We start from the raw sequence: 14,816 nt of genomic DNA, 5'->3' as shown, positions 1-14,816 counted from the left end.
GTTCAACCTACTCTGTAGTTGCTGAGGGCCTAAAGACGGTCGCAACCCCTTGTTCCCATCCTCCCGGGACGGGCCAACCTTTTCAGGTCCACCCTTCCCAGTTTTCCGGGACACCTGGATGGTGTCTGACTTGCCGACATTACTGCCGACCTTCAGAATTAGTATCCTTCTGGCCTTGCAGGCACCGCCAGACAGCTTCTCACCTGACGGCTGCCTCATCCGCTTCTACGAGTACTTATCACGAACAGTCGCATCCACCACACCTTTGAACTACCTGCGAAATCAAAAGCTTTCGTCTGGGTAGACTTCGAAACCTCTACTTTCACCGCCGCTGCTGCAGTCTTTACGAGTCTCACGTGACCCTACATAGCATCGCAACAGGGCCGTTCTCAGATCCTTACTAATGTTGAACTTCGCGGACGCAAAGTCGATGATCTTGCCAGTTCAGTCACCTCGATTGCGGGCAGTCCTTCTCTATTTTGGTTGATGGCTCTCAACAACCACGCTCCGTCCCAGTATCTCCACCAGCTGGCTTTTCGGGGCGTGGACCGGAGCTCCCACGCTGGAGCTGCGTGCACAGCTTCCCTCTCCTACTTCCTCGTTTCTCCGTAACGGCGTCAAATGGAATACAACCGTGGCAGACAAACTAAAGCGGAGAAAACAAAAAAGCGCAACAATAAAGTAGCCGAACACTACCACCACCTCTATAACGATTCGCGTTGATTTGCTAGCGTAATCCCGAACCCCAGTGTGTTCACATGGGAAAAGGTTCGCGTCTGCGCTGATTTCACAGAGGCGATCGCTCGCTTCACTGGTCGACCGTTAAATTAGAGCGAATGCAGTTTTGAAACACCACTGTCACGTCGGTTCATCGAATGTGGCACCCCTCCAGGAGGTCTCTCTGGTGTTCCACAGGAATTTCATCCGGGATTCCTCCAGGAATTTCTTCGCACAAATTACTTCCAGGATTATCTTATGGGATTCCCAGGGTGTTTTTGATAAGCTTCTTCTAGGAGTTTCTGAGATTCCAAAAGATTTCATCTGGAATGGACTACCCGCTTGACGCACACCCACAGTTGATCAGCAGGAGTAAATCCATTTTATTTTGTATGGTGAAAAGCATCTAAACTTGAATTACTTGAAATAGAAAGCTTTTATGGAAAAAAATATTTAGTAGGCTTAATAGTAGTCACCATTGTGCACAACCACTACCAAATATTTTTTCGAATAATGTATTCCACTTCGATAAATTTTCCTTTAGATGCTATTCGCCACATAATATTTTTGTGATTTACTTTTAGCGATTTTTCGCGCATAGAAGCTAGCGCCACATTGGTCGATGCGGAGAGCCGATGTAGTTAATTCATTCCTCCAGGATTCCTACAAGAGCTTTTGCCAGGATTCCTCCAGGAAGTATTTCCAATTTCCTCCAGAGATTTTTTATGGGATTTCTTACGATATATCCTTCTAAAGTTACTTCAGGAGTTTCTGGATTTCTTTAAAATTTCTTCCGAAATTTCTAGTGGAATAAATTCCTCCCAGAACTCCTTCCTGGATCATCCCAGCCTGTTTCCTTGAAATTCCGCCAGGAATTCCTTCCGTGGTTTCTCTAGAAATTTATTTTAGGATTCATCTAGCAATTCCTTCTGTGATTTTTCAAGGAGCTCCGTCTGAAATTCTTTCTAGGGTGCCTTAAGAAGTTTGCTATGGGAGCCTTTTAGGAGTTTCTTCTGAGATTCATAAAGTAAAAGATCCCTTGTGTGACTGCATCTGGGATTTCAAAGGATTTCTTCCGGGATTTGCCAAGACGGTCCAGGAATTCTTCCAAAATTTCATCCGAGATTCTCCTAATTGTTTCATTCAGTGGCGTCGCGTAACCTCACTTTTTACCTGTGCACCGACCCTAAAACTTGCAACTGCAGGGGATTTATGATCGAAATCGAAATATGAATGAGTGAGCTATTCTCGTAATTTTCTAATTATTACAAGCAAATTTGTTCAAAATATTCTAGAATTTATACTTGGTGCACAGGTAAAAAGTGAGGTTACGCGACGCCACTGGTTTCATTTGGTATGTCTTAGGATGTTTTTTTTTTATTTTAAGAAGGTCTTCATAGAAAAATGGAACCCTTGAAGGAAATTACTTGCAAACTTGCTGGGGGAACTCCATAATAAATTTTTAAAAGATTTTCTCAAGGAACTCCAGCAGGAACTTCATAAGTCATTCCATTAAAATACTGGAAAATTCCTTAAAATACTGAAGGACATCCTTAAAATATTGTAGGAATTCCCTAATAAGCTTTTGAACATGGAAATATTTCAGTATGTTCCAGTATCTGTAGGAATACCAGACGGAACTCTTGAAGGAATCCAGAAAAGAGTTCTAAGAGGAATTCTGAAAGAAGTGCCTGAAGTCACCCCGAAAGCAGCTTTTGAAATTGTTCCGGAAGAAGTTCTCGGAAGAATTCCGGAGATTTCCCAAAGTAATCTCAGAATAAATTCCCGACAGAATGGAATGAGTTTCGCAAAAAGCCGCGGGAGCAATTCCTGAATTTATCTAGAAAATAATTCCGGAATTCCTTCCAGGATTATCTCAGCAATTTTCCCTGATATACCTCCAGGGAGTCCTTCCGTGGTTTCTCCTGAAATTTATCCTAGGGTCCCTCTAGGAATTCCTTCTGTGACTCCTCAGGTAGCTTCACCTGGGATGTAGGAGTTTGTCCTGAGCTTTTCAGGAGTCTCTTCTGAGATTCCTAAAAGGTTTCATCTTCCGTAAGAGATTTTTTCAGCAACTCCTCCCAGGATTCTTTCTGAGATTCCTTCTGGGACTTCTCTGGTTTCTCAAGCAGTTCCGGCAATCCTCCAAGAAATACATCTAAGATTCTACTAATAGTTTCATTTGAAAGGTCGGAAGAAACTTATTAAGAAAAACCAGAAAAAATCTGGAGAGAAATCATTGCAAACATGCTAGAGGTTAGAGGAACTCCTTGAGAATTTGTTAGATTTGTCAAGGATTGAAATTGTCAAAGAACTAATGGAGAAACTTCATAAAGAATTCCATAAAAAATTGCTAGAATTCCTTAAAATACTGGAGATTTTTTATTACAAACATCTGAAAGAATTCCAGCATGAACTTCTGAAAGAATTCCAGACGGAACTCTTACAGGAATCCAGAAGAGCTTCGAGGGGAATCCTGGTAGAAATTTCTGACGCAACCTCGAAATCAGTTTATGAACTAGTTCCAAAAGGAGTTTTTGGATGAATTAGACGGGCTTGGTGGTCTAGTGGCTACCGCTTCTGATTCGTATGCAGAAGGTCATGTGTTCAATCCCTGGCCCGTCCCTTTTCATCCTACTTTGTATCTTTCTATCCACTTTATCTCCCTCTCTCTCTCTTCTCTACATATACAACTCATGTATATTCATATGTTCATAGCCATCGCTAGAACCAGAAACGAATTGGAAAAAAGTCGTTTCCCTCCCTTCCAATTTCCACTCACAGCACAGTGTATATAACGCCTACAAGTTATGCAACCAAAGCGTGCTGTGCCGCTTGACCTTATTCACCTCATTCACCACACAATCTATCACCTTACGAACACTATAAAATAACCCCCTATCCATGGATCGCATCACCGACCCAACGGTGACTCCCAGATCTCCCATCCTTTCCGTCTAACAAATACCCCAGTCCGTGCTGGATGTGGGGATGTAGAGGTGATCTCGGTCTTTAGTAGCAACAACCAGCACACTCTAACATTCCTTTCCCTTCCCAACTGACTATAAGGACGTGGCCGGCGCCGGTATTGATCCAAAATGTATGAGCTGCTAGAATTGCACTTTGAGAATAAGTGGAGTGTCCCAGCCCTTATTCATTTGGATCTCAGTGCAATTGGTACCAGCTCAGATCAATAACAGAGTAGCAACCATTGGCATGTATAGTCAGATTTGATCGTTTTTTGATCGTTGATCGTTTTAGTTTCAAAAGGAGTTTTTGGACGAATTCTGGAAGAAAATCTCGGAGGAATTCCGGAAGGAGTTCCCGAATGAAAACCGGAAGAATTTTTAAAAGGAATCTCGGGGAAGGCTCTTGGAGAAATCCCTGAGGATTTTCCGGAAGAATTCCGGTCCCGGAAAGAGTTTCCAAAGCAATCCCGAAATAAGTTCCGGACAGAATCCAGGAAGGAATTCTCGAAGAAATCCCGGAAGCAATTACTAATCCAATCCCGGTAGAAGTTTCCGAAGGAATCCTTGAAGGAGTTCCCGAATTAATCCCGAATGTAATTTCTGAAGGAATCCTGCAAGAGATTCTTTCTTGGAGATATCCCGGAAGGAGTTCCCGGAGGAGTGTCCGCAGAAATCCCGGAAGAGAAGTGTTTGAAGCAATCCCGAAAGTAGCTCCTGCAAGAATCCCTGAAGAATTTCTCATAGAATTTCTGCGAGTAGTTTTTGGAGGAATACTGAAAGAAGTTCTTGGAGGATTCTTGAAAGGATCTCAGAATGGATGCCTGAAGAAATTCCAGAAGAAAATCCGAGAGGAATCTTGCATGAAATTTATGGAAGGAATCCCTGATGGGGTTCTGAAAACAGTTCATGGAAGAATCTCGTAAGGAATTCCTGAAGCGATTTCCGAAAGAACTCCTGTAGGTATCCTGGAAGAAATCCCGGATTAAAGTGCTGGAAGTATTCCAGAAGAAACTCCAGGTGTAATTGAGGATTCACAAAAGAAACTATGGAATGAACCCGTGAAAACATCTGGAGGAACCCTATAAAGAACTTCTGGAGCAATATGAAAACATGTCGAAAGGAATCTCTGAAGGAATCCCAAGCAGACTATCGGGAGGAATCACATGTGGAACCTGTTTAGAAATCTCTGAGAAAATTTCTGTAACATTCCCAGAGGAATCTTCTGAGGTATTCCTTAATGCAGCTTCGGAAGACACGCAAAGTCCTCCCTGAGAATACCAGAAGTAATTCCTGGAATAAATTTGTGGAGAGACCACGAAAGAATCACTGGAGCAATCCCAGATGAATTTCCTGTGTAATCCCAGAAAAACCTCCCGGAGGCCGGAGGGAGCCAATTCAAATCACTTCTTGCGGAAAGCTTACGGAATTTTTCAGTCCGAATCGTAAAAAAACGTGTTTGAGACCTAAAAAATCTTAGCAGCCGCGGCAATTGTATGGCCAATATCGATTTTCTATTGAATCATTGCTTACGTAAAAATGTCCGGATACAGGTTTTTGTATCCCGCGCCCGTACGTGGTGGCCGAACTCGCGTAATGCGGTCATTAGCGCGAGAAACAAATTAAAACATGTAATTCGGACGACGAATTAAAATCGCGTTGTTACGATAAAACGAACAATAACAAAACTAACTTTATTTACATTTTCACATTGGACAACATTCATTCACATTAACGTTTATACATGAATGCGCTGTGTCGACATCAAAGGGTAACAGATGTTCAGTCGCCCGCGAGTCCAGCTGCGGCGGAATAGGTAGGGGCTATCCGCATTCCAGTTGTCCCCAACACAGGTAATCTTCGATATAACGTACCCTCGATATAACGAATTCGATATAACGTACATTTTGCTTCGATATAACGTACAACATTGAAAATTTATATTTTCCCAGGAATAACCCTTAGATAAACTACGAAATCACTCAAATCAATGTTTTGTTGCAGCATTAGCCTTGTTACCCAGAATTAACGCAATTTGGGGAAACATTTAGTGTACGTTATATCGAAGCAAAATGTACGTTATAGAAGCACAAAAAACGAAATGACTTTTTCGTGAAAACTAAAGATTTTTATAATTAGTTTTGTGAATTTCACCGAAATCATTATTTATGATTAATTTCACGTAGAATACATCAATACTAACTTAAAAAATATTAAATTTTTCTCTGCTTCGATATAACGTACAAAGAGAAAACTTTTTTGTACGTTATATCAAAGAGTACCTGTAATTGGATGGGAGTAGTTTAGTTCTCCGCATGATTCTCCGAACTGAATAAAATATTCAAGCGTTGTTTTTTTGTGTTTTTTTTGTTTTGCTTTTAGAAGTGAGCAGTTATGATAACAAAAAGAACAGAAACAATTGGTGGCGTAATCTCTTTTATGCAATGATTTTTTCATAATGCAACCCATTTGAGTAGCATAATGTTCATAATGCAACTCAAATATACATTATGCTCAAATATACATTATACAACTATTTTTCATTATGCAACTCATTTCAGTTGCATAATGAGCCAGCAGTTCGGAAAAATGGCCATTATGATACCAAAATGAGTTATATAAAATGTAAATTATGATACTGAATTGCATAAAGTTATTATTAGTACATACAGTAAAACCTCCATGAGTCGATATTGAAGGGACCATCGACTCAAGGAAATATCGAGTAGTGGAACAAAAATCCTTTGGGAAGCTTTTTGGAGGGACCATCATAGTAACCCAGAAATTATTTTTCAGTATGGAAAAAATTACCTCCATGAGTCGATATTGAGTCAAGGAACATCGACTCATGGAGGTTCCACTGTACCTGAATAATTGTAAAATTCTACAGTAAATTACTTGACCTAATCATTGGTTACACCACCAGGTTCACGTTTTTATAATAAATTTTATATATATAGATACAATTACAATTACAATATTGTAACTCTATATCTTGAGAACAAATATAAGGAAATAGCCCTGTCTAAATTCTTTTGGGAATCAAATATTTCGACACTGATTTTTCATTTGGGCCTAACTGACATTTTCGAGTTGTCTTCATCGATCCTCTCTTTGTGTTATCACGGAATGTGTATTGAGTTTTCCAAAGATTTTTTGGTTGAAATGCGAAAAAGACGACTACATGTTGCTAAAGAAACAAAAAGAATAATGATTTTGTTTGTATGGATCAAGTTATTAGCGAAAGAGAGAGTCGACGAAGAGAAATCGATCAAGTCAGTTAGGCCCTTATGAAAAATCATTGTCGATTTGGTTTGTTTGCAATAGATTTTTAGGAATTTCATAAATTAGGCTCGCAACATGAAATTTGGCAATAACTCCCCTTTAAAAAATAGGAAGTGTTGACTATTTGAAAAATATTCAAAATTTGATTGATTGCTTTACTTATAAGGAAACTTCATACATATTATTTATTAACCCAATCCCCAATCTAAATAAGAAATGTCTACTTACGTACTGCTGAATCACTTGTTTTACCTCCTTCTCGTCATCTTTATTCGCGTCCAATACTTGAACTGTCGAAGCAGAAATTGAACAACAAAAAAAGTCCACAAAGAGCAATAAGCCAAAAGCGAAGAAGTTAGCCTTCTTTTCAGAGTAGTCACTAGTCAGTGAAAACGGTTTTATTATGCTCTTCCCCGGCCTGTGGCAGTATGCGTATGCACGCCGAAGCATAAACCTACATTCTCATTATGTGGTGGCATAGTAGGTATATCTTGCACATCGCACTCGCAACGACTCGGGCCAAGCAAAGCGAAGGCACGCGTATGGGTGTGTGTATGTGGGAATAACGGGAAGGAATGTATGTGTGCTCAGCGCAGCACTCTCTCCACAATACAGAGCCGAAAATTTCACGATCTCGCCGCCGCCTATCTCTTTCCATTGCATTACTCGACAAAATATGGTTGCGAGGTCAAATTAATAAAAACACAAGCATTTGCCCCTTGCCCAAAAAATGATTTCACTATCTGACTTTTTTGGATTTTGTTTAAATATTTAAGCTTTGAAACGAAGCAACTTTTTTTGAAGCGACATTTACACAAGCATTTAGAAGAATAAAATTTGTGCATCGGTTTCGGTTTGATGTTGATGACGGTGGGTGAGAAAAATAAGAATGATGATGGCCGATGATGTCATCGATTCAATTAAATTTTGTTTCCCTCTCGCTCTTTCCGAATCATGCTGCGCCTTTTCGGCACCCATCATGTCCGAAATATCTGCGCTGGGCGTTGTCGTCGTCGCTTTTCTCTGGACACCGCACTCACTTTTCCCCTGATGATGGATGAAGCTACGCGCTACACTTTACTGGCTTTTACCGCCGCACTGACTCTGTTTGCCACCACACACTCATCCGAACAGTAGAGGCCGAGATCCAATTTTTCCACCATTCGACTACTCTTTCCAATATCCAACAAGAATACGGTGAGTGTGAATGAAGGAGAAAACTTTTTTCATCGGCCCAGGCGCAAAGGCAGGAGGAAAAAAAATTACTCACATCCCAATTAATCGATTTTCGTGAATTAAACTGTACTTTCAGATCGTCTACGCGATCGCAAACTGTGCTCGCACTACCGTTTCACCTTTTGCAACACAAATTCGTACCGGAAATGCACTATTTCCTGCGACTTTCCGCAATTTTCACTTGCTGATGGTTTCAATATTTTTTTGCTTCACACTCACACGGCACTAAAATTTTACAGCGCGACGGCGACGACCATCTTCACTCGACTACGCTCGCTTACGGACAGACCGCATCGAAAGTTTTGCAGCGCTCCGAAGCCTCGACAGTCTGCAGTTTTTGGGACTTCCACGAGGGACAGAAAGGGAAAGAACGATGGGAGAAATGTTGCGCACGCGAATAGGTGTGCCACTTTGGAAGATTTTATTTCTTTTCCTCTCACGACTTCAAACGTAAGCTACATCTATGACGTAATTTAAGCTGTTATGCCTGTTTCATATTTTAAACTTTCGGTTTTGGCTGCGTGCACTGAGCTTTTAGAGCTATTTGCACGCTAAAACTGATGCTATTTGAAAGTTTCTACACGAAATAGGTACCTATTTTTTTTGTTTTACCCAAAAGTTGTTCGCAAGTGGACTGTATAGGGAACATTTTTGGGAACGTTCATAAATTACGTCCAACATTTGCGGGAGGAGGGGGGGGGGTTCTCAAAAGTGTGACAGTACGTGTTTTAGGAGGTTTTAGGTATAGGGAAAATGCGTGACAGAGGGGGGTCTAAAATTCCCAAAAAATGATGGACGTAATATTTGAATCTTCCCATAGGGTACTGCAAGCACCTGATCCAACCTCACTTTGTCTGACAGTTCAGCGAGCTTGTTTAGAAGGTTTAACGAGCGGCGAAAATTAAATTTACGTTTTCCGTCCCGAAACCATTGGGATACGGAAATATAGATTATATTCAACTCTACCAGCACAAAATCAATAATAGAGTTAAAAAACTATAGAGGACGAATGTCGCTGCTGTTCCCTTTGTTCTCTTTCGCAAACATCCCGGGTACACTGAAATAAATTTTAGAGTAACATTAACTATTCAAGCATGTTTAATATTACCATGCCTTAAAATAGTAATGATGACTATGTTTTCAATAATAACTACTATGATTGTCTAAAAATTACCATGATTTGACAACCTGACAAATAGTAACCAGTACCATCAAACGTAGTTACTTTGATTGCACAGTTTTTGTTCGGTAGAACTATATTTATGCTTGCATTTACTATGCCCATAGTTAAAACAGCGACTTCAGCGATTTTTGAAGAAATTTCTTCAAGTGGCCATCTTTAGTTTGTTTAATTTGCTGTAAAATGTGTCCACGGTAAGTTTGTCTATTTTGAACACCAATTCAATTTAATAACGTTGTTAATCAATTAATCAAATCTATACAACAAGATCCGCAGACTAAATTCATCAAAAATGTCCAGTTGTAACCACAAAGTTCTTGTAAATCCATTTACAAAATTTTCTGTTCCAGGGATCAATCCGCTGCTCTCGCCACTGGTAACCGGCAAACCCGAATTTATCTCCAGCGCTCCCGGACATAAAACCAGAAATCGAGGTGCTTCAAATGAAGTCGTATCAGGAGCCTCCGTTTCTTTTAATGGCAATACGATTGGCACCCAATCCGATATGGGAAGATTCAAATATTACGTCCATCAATTTTTGGGATTTCTAGACCCCCCCTCCCCCCTCTGTCACGCATTTTCCCTATACTTAATACACGTAGTGTCACAATTTTGTAGACCCCCCCCTCCCCCAAATGTTGGACGTAATTTTTGAACGTTCCCTATCACGCGATATTGCCACTTTTCCACCAGATTAAAGGATCCCTCCACCTACCATGCAAACTCCAAGGCGGTCCCCGAAATCACCAGCCCAAAGTACACAAATTGCCAGTACATGGAACTCCTGCAGCGGTCCCAGATGGGTATTTTCGTCAATATGTAATTAATTTTCTCCTTGGAGAAGCTGGTGCCGCATCTGTCACAGCAGCAGCTCCCGGACATCGTCGCCCTATTCCATATAGATTCCCCACAGAACATTCAACCGAATCCGGATACTATCTGCTGCCGGTTCCTTCCTCAGGCCCTTATCCAAAAACCGCGAGTAGCCCATCTTCATCACTGCGGTCATCATAAGTGTTTATTATATATAATATATTGTTATATATTGTTCTTAATTAAAGCAATAAATTCAAAGAAATTTGTTTCACTGATTGTTTTTTTTTTTCAACGTAAACAAAACAAATGACACTACCATTTAACTACGCGCATAGTAATTCAAACCATATTGCGATAGTCACATGTACTATGCAGTGTACCATGCACATAGTAAAAGTAACTACGAAATGTGATTCAAAACACTATGAAATGTGAACATAGTTAATTGAACCCTGCACATGGTAGTTTCAAGCAAAAATTATGGTCTACCAAAATCAAGTAGTAAAAGTGTTTTAGTTTAACCCTCGATACAGTCAGAATTACCATGTCCCTTTTTTCAGTGTATCTACCTGTCAAACTGCATACTTTTTCGCTTTGACATTTATATCCCTGCCTATCCCCGCCAGCAAAAGATGTTCCGGCAGTGACGCCAGCGACATTCTTCCTCTATAGTTTATTACCTCTATTAAATCAATCGTCTATCTATGTACCGTTTTACTGAATTTGTATCGAAAAACCATTTTGCCGGATCCGAGGCCAGATCTCCGCCAGGAACTAAGTCCATGTAAACAAGCTCGCTGAACTGTCAGTGCACGGCTTCGTGACGTCATCTTGCAGTATCCTATAAATAGTTTATTGCATTTCTAACAGGACTGTGGCGGAGTGCGGAATCTGATGTCGTTTTCATTTCTGCGGTGGTGCTACACCGGTTTGCACCGAAAATGTTCGTTTTTGATTTTCGTGCTACACCGGTGCAGCACTTTTTCTGCACAGTTTGCATGATAGTGTAGCACTCAAAAAATCGGGGAGTGTAGCTGGTGCACACCGTGTCCACCAATCAGCGTTTGCAAAGTTGTCAATATTTTGGTGTTTATACACGCACACCAATGCAACTGCACCGAAAATGTTCGTTTATTCAGTGGAAAGTGTAGCACGAAGCGGTGTAGAAATTAGTCTATGGTAGCACCGCCGCAAAAACGAAAACGACATTAAATAATAGTGCGATATTGCATCAAATCCTTCCGGTGTCTTCACCGCACTTTACCATGAGCTAATGAATTAAGTGCGGTGAAGACACCGGAACGATCGCACTTTTATTTGAGATTTCGCACTTCCTCGTCACCAAGTAGTAGGGGGCAAGGCCTCTCAAAATCAATGAAATTAGGAAAATATCGGCGCAGTTTATACTATTTAGGCATATTCACGTGAAAACTTGTACATTAAGCTGAAAAAAGTTGAATAATGTTCAATTTTGGAGAGCTTTCTCCCCCAACTACGTCACAAGTTGGCGCGTGCTCGTCGCACTTGTAACTGTGCAATGCGCAATATTTAAGGAATTACTCGACACAGGCCGAACGATGACTTTCCGAAAAGACCACCATAGACTACCCGCATAATCGTAAACAGTAAATTTAACATTTCTCATATATACACTGAAATGAAAACTCCATTAGTTTTTATGTGCACAAAGCAGATAAAAGCGAATCGGTGGCTCAAATCCTCATTTTATGTGCGGCTTTTAGATTTTAAAGTGTTCGCATTAAATATAATTGAGTTGCACATATTTTTTATATGCACAGCTATGAATTCTAAAAATGATACCTTTACAACCTATGTTAACTGAATATAAATTTTGAATGCATCGATTGATATTTCAAAACGTTCAAAACATTTTATCAACAGAAAAAAGGTGGAGCAAGACTTTTATTGCTGGCCGCGTTTACCGAGTTTACGGTCGCTTTTTCAAGTCTTCCGGTCGAATTCCTGCAGTTTAATTAAGGTAAAATACGTTATCATTCGTAATCATTTTCTGTTACGTATGTTACGTTCTGTTACAGATCCAGATTGAGGTTACAGCGCGGCAAAGCTTTGACCACAGACGATCTTCCGGAAATATTTTCGTTTGGACCGGACAAACTCTGCTGGAAGGCTCTATTACCGAAACGACGCTTTTGAAAAGATCAATGCAATCACCCTCGCAATCACCATAGTTTTTGATTCTAGTTCGAAATACAGTTTTTTCATCATAAAATAATTAGTCTGAATTATTTATTTTCTAGAAAATCACATATAGTATTTATTTGTGATGAAATTTAAAATTCAATAGGTTTACCTTCAAAATTAAAAAGTGCGGACCTATATTATTTATGTGCATTGCATGTAGAAACTAAGATGAGCTAGAAATCTGGTTCTATGTGCCACGCCAGTGAAATTTATGTGCAAAGCTTGATTGCAAAAATCTATGAGCGCGGCATTTACAAACTAGATGCGAATTATTTTTAGTGTACTGTAGATGACTATTAGACATTCAACATTTCTCATATATACTGTAGATGACTATTAGACATTCAACAATTTCTCAGACTGTCCGAGATAACAGTTAGATAACCATACCATGTACAGATTTGCCAGTTTGACAAATGGTAATCCGCCAAATTACAGTATGTGAAATAGGCGGTTAAGATTGGCTACCATAAAAAATAACTCATTTTCCCAAACTAATTTTACGCAAGACAGTAAAGGATATGGTCAATATATTATCCTGTTTTTCGGACAATTGGCTTCTTTAACGGTGTTGAGATAATTAATTATTCTGAATCTGCATGCCAAACTGAGCCGGAATCCAAATTTTCATGAATTTTGGTGTCCGGGAACCTATTTAAAAATCAATTTGAAGTTTGTATGGGAGCGATTTGTCGAATCACCCCTCATTGCATTTTGTACTGGGCGAAGCTGTCAAAATGTGATTTCGAAAAATCTCTATGAAATTGATTTTAGGTATCAAAATAAAAATCATGGTGACTCAGAAAAAGGTGCTCTTTCGTATAAAATCAAAAAAAAATAATATTTTTTTTTAAATTTAAAAACCCACCCAAGTAACCACTAAGCACTGGCGTAAGCGGTCTAAAGGTCATACAGCAGCTTTTTCGTGTCAATAGGCTCAGTAGGAAATTTTCAAATGCTCTCAGGCACTTTATATAGTAAGCACTGAAATAAGCCGTATATTAGTATATGACGCTATGCTATAGTGCTTGTAAACCCAGTGTCTATCAGCCGAATAAGAAGCCTGGCAGTGCTGTTTAAAGGCTTGGCGTGCATGACGTTTATATCAATCAAAGCTGATTTCAAGCAAAACAAAACTGAACCGAAGCAAGACAATAAAATCTCCTCGGAAATTTCGTACGATCGATAGATCGTCGGACACTTCAATCATTAAATTTAAACAGAAAATGTATAGCTGCTTCCTCGATTATGATATAAATGCATCGGATGTTTACCTGTGCAATTTCAATTGTTTTTTCCTACAGACGAACACCAAAACTAATTGATGGGCCCCATTCTGATTCCTCTTGTTACGGAACCTCGTCAACCTCCCAAACTTCCCTAGCTGCATCTCCTGCAGATTTCTCTCCACCCTCCATAAAACCATTTTATACATTTCCAATGCGGCCACATTGTGCGATTTCAGATCCGAACATCGGATCATCCGGAACATTCGGATCAGAACATCAATGCTGTCCCAACTTGTTGCCTTCTTTTCCTTAAATACGGTGCTGAGCAATCCGATCTCTTGGTGCATCGATGGAGCAGATGGGAAACGTGAGGACATCCACTTGAAACTAACAACCCCGAGGACATCAGATCGAATCTGGATCAAGCCGTAAAAAATCGAAGAAAAGTTGACTTCGATGGAAAACATTCGGAGAAAAAAATAAAGAAAGTAAATAACTTTTTTTTTTCTTTTTTCTTGACCCATTTTTGACAACTCTTTCACCAGAGACTCGGTACGCAGATTGAAACTGGCCGTATATCAGCCGAATATTTCGCCAAAATTGGCTTTTAAGCAGATCTATTATAGGATGTAGTTCTAATGAGCTCTGTTAACATTGCTCTTCATGTGGATATAGAACCAACTTGGTGCCAATTTTTACGGCTTAATGGTTACTTGGGCAATTTACTGCATAGCAAATGGTTGGAAAACAGTTTTACAATAAATCTAGAAGAAAACCGTGTACTGTATGGGATATAATTGATGTATGGTATTTCATGGTATTTTAAGCTTATGATATATGGTTCTGCTATCCCGCATAGAAAATCACAATTTTTCATAAAGTGCAAACAGTAAGATCATAGACTAATTTCAAGACCTCGATGTACCAAAGAAAACCATTAAATTTTCTGTGTCCAGTCCGGTACCCAATAAATATTCATTACCGTGTATTTTTTTCCGTGTAAATAGTCTTTTGTGAAAAATATATTTAGCGTGTTACACTGATCTGACAGCTCTGACAGTAAGGGACTAAACATAAATTACGTAAAGTGAGTACCGAGGATTGTTCACAATCTGCGAACCTGACTGCGGAAAAAATCGCGACCATGACGCCGCTGGTGGCCTA

General features: G+C 39.8%; 1 protein-coding gene across 7 annotated transcripts in view; it reads right to left on the bottom strand.

Annotated features, from left to right (window-relative positions):
• LOC109399010 (spectrin beta chain) overlaps positions 1-8,500 on the bottom strand; it is a 73,830-nt gene extending 65,330 nt beyond the window's left edge. For all 7 annotated transcript variants that reach the window (XM_062859505.1, XM_062859502.1, XM_062859504.1 and 4 more), the window contains exon 1: positions 8,239-8,500. The gene's annotated coding sequence lies outside the window, so the exon portion shown is untranslated. The remainder of the gene's footprint in view (positions 1-8,238) is intronic.
• Positions 8,501-14,816: the final 6,316 nt, after the last annotated feature.

The sequence above is a fragment of the Aedes albopictus genome, chromosome 3 (assembly GCF_035046485.1).
Source record: "Aedes albopictus strain Foshan chromosome 3, AalbF5, whole genome shotgun sequence".
Classification (NCBI taxonomy): Eukaryota; Metazoa; Arthropoda; class Insecta; order Diptera; family Culicidae; genus Aedes; species Aedes albopictus.
Note: the sequence above shows the minus strand (reverse complement) of the source record. Positions and strands in the feature narration are given on the sequence as shown.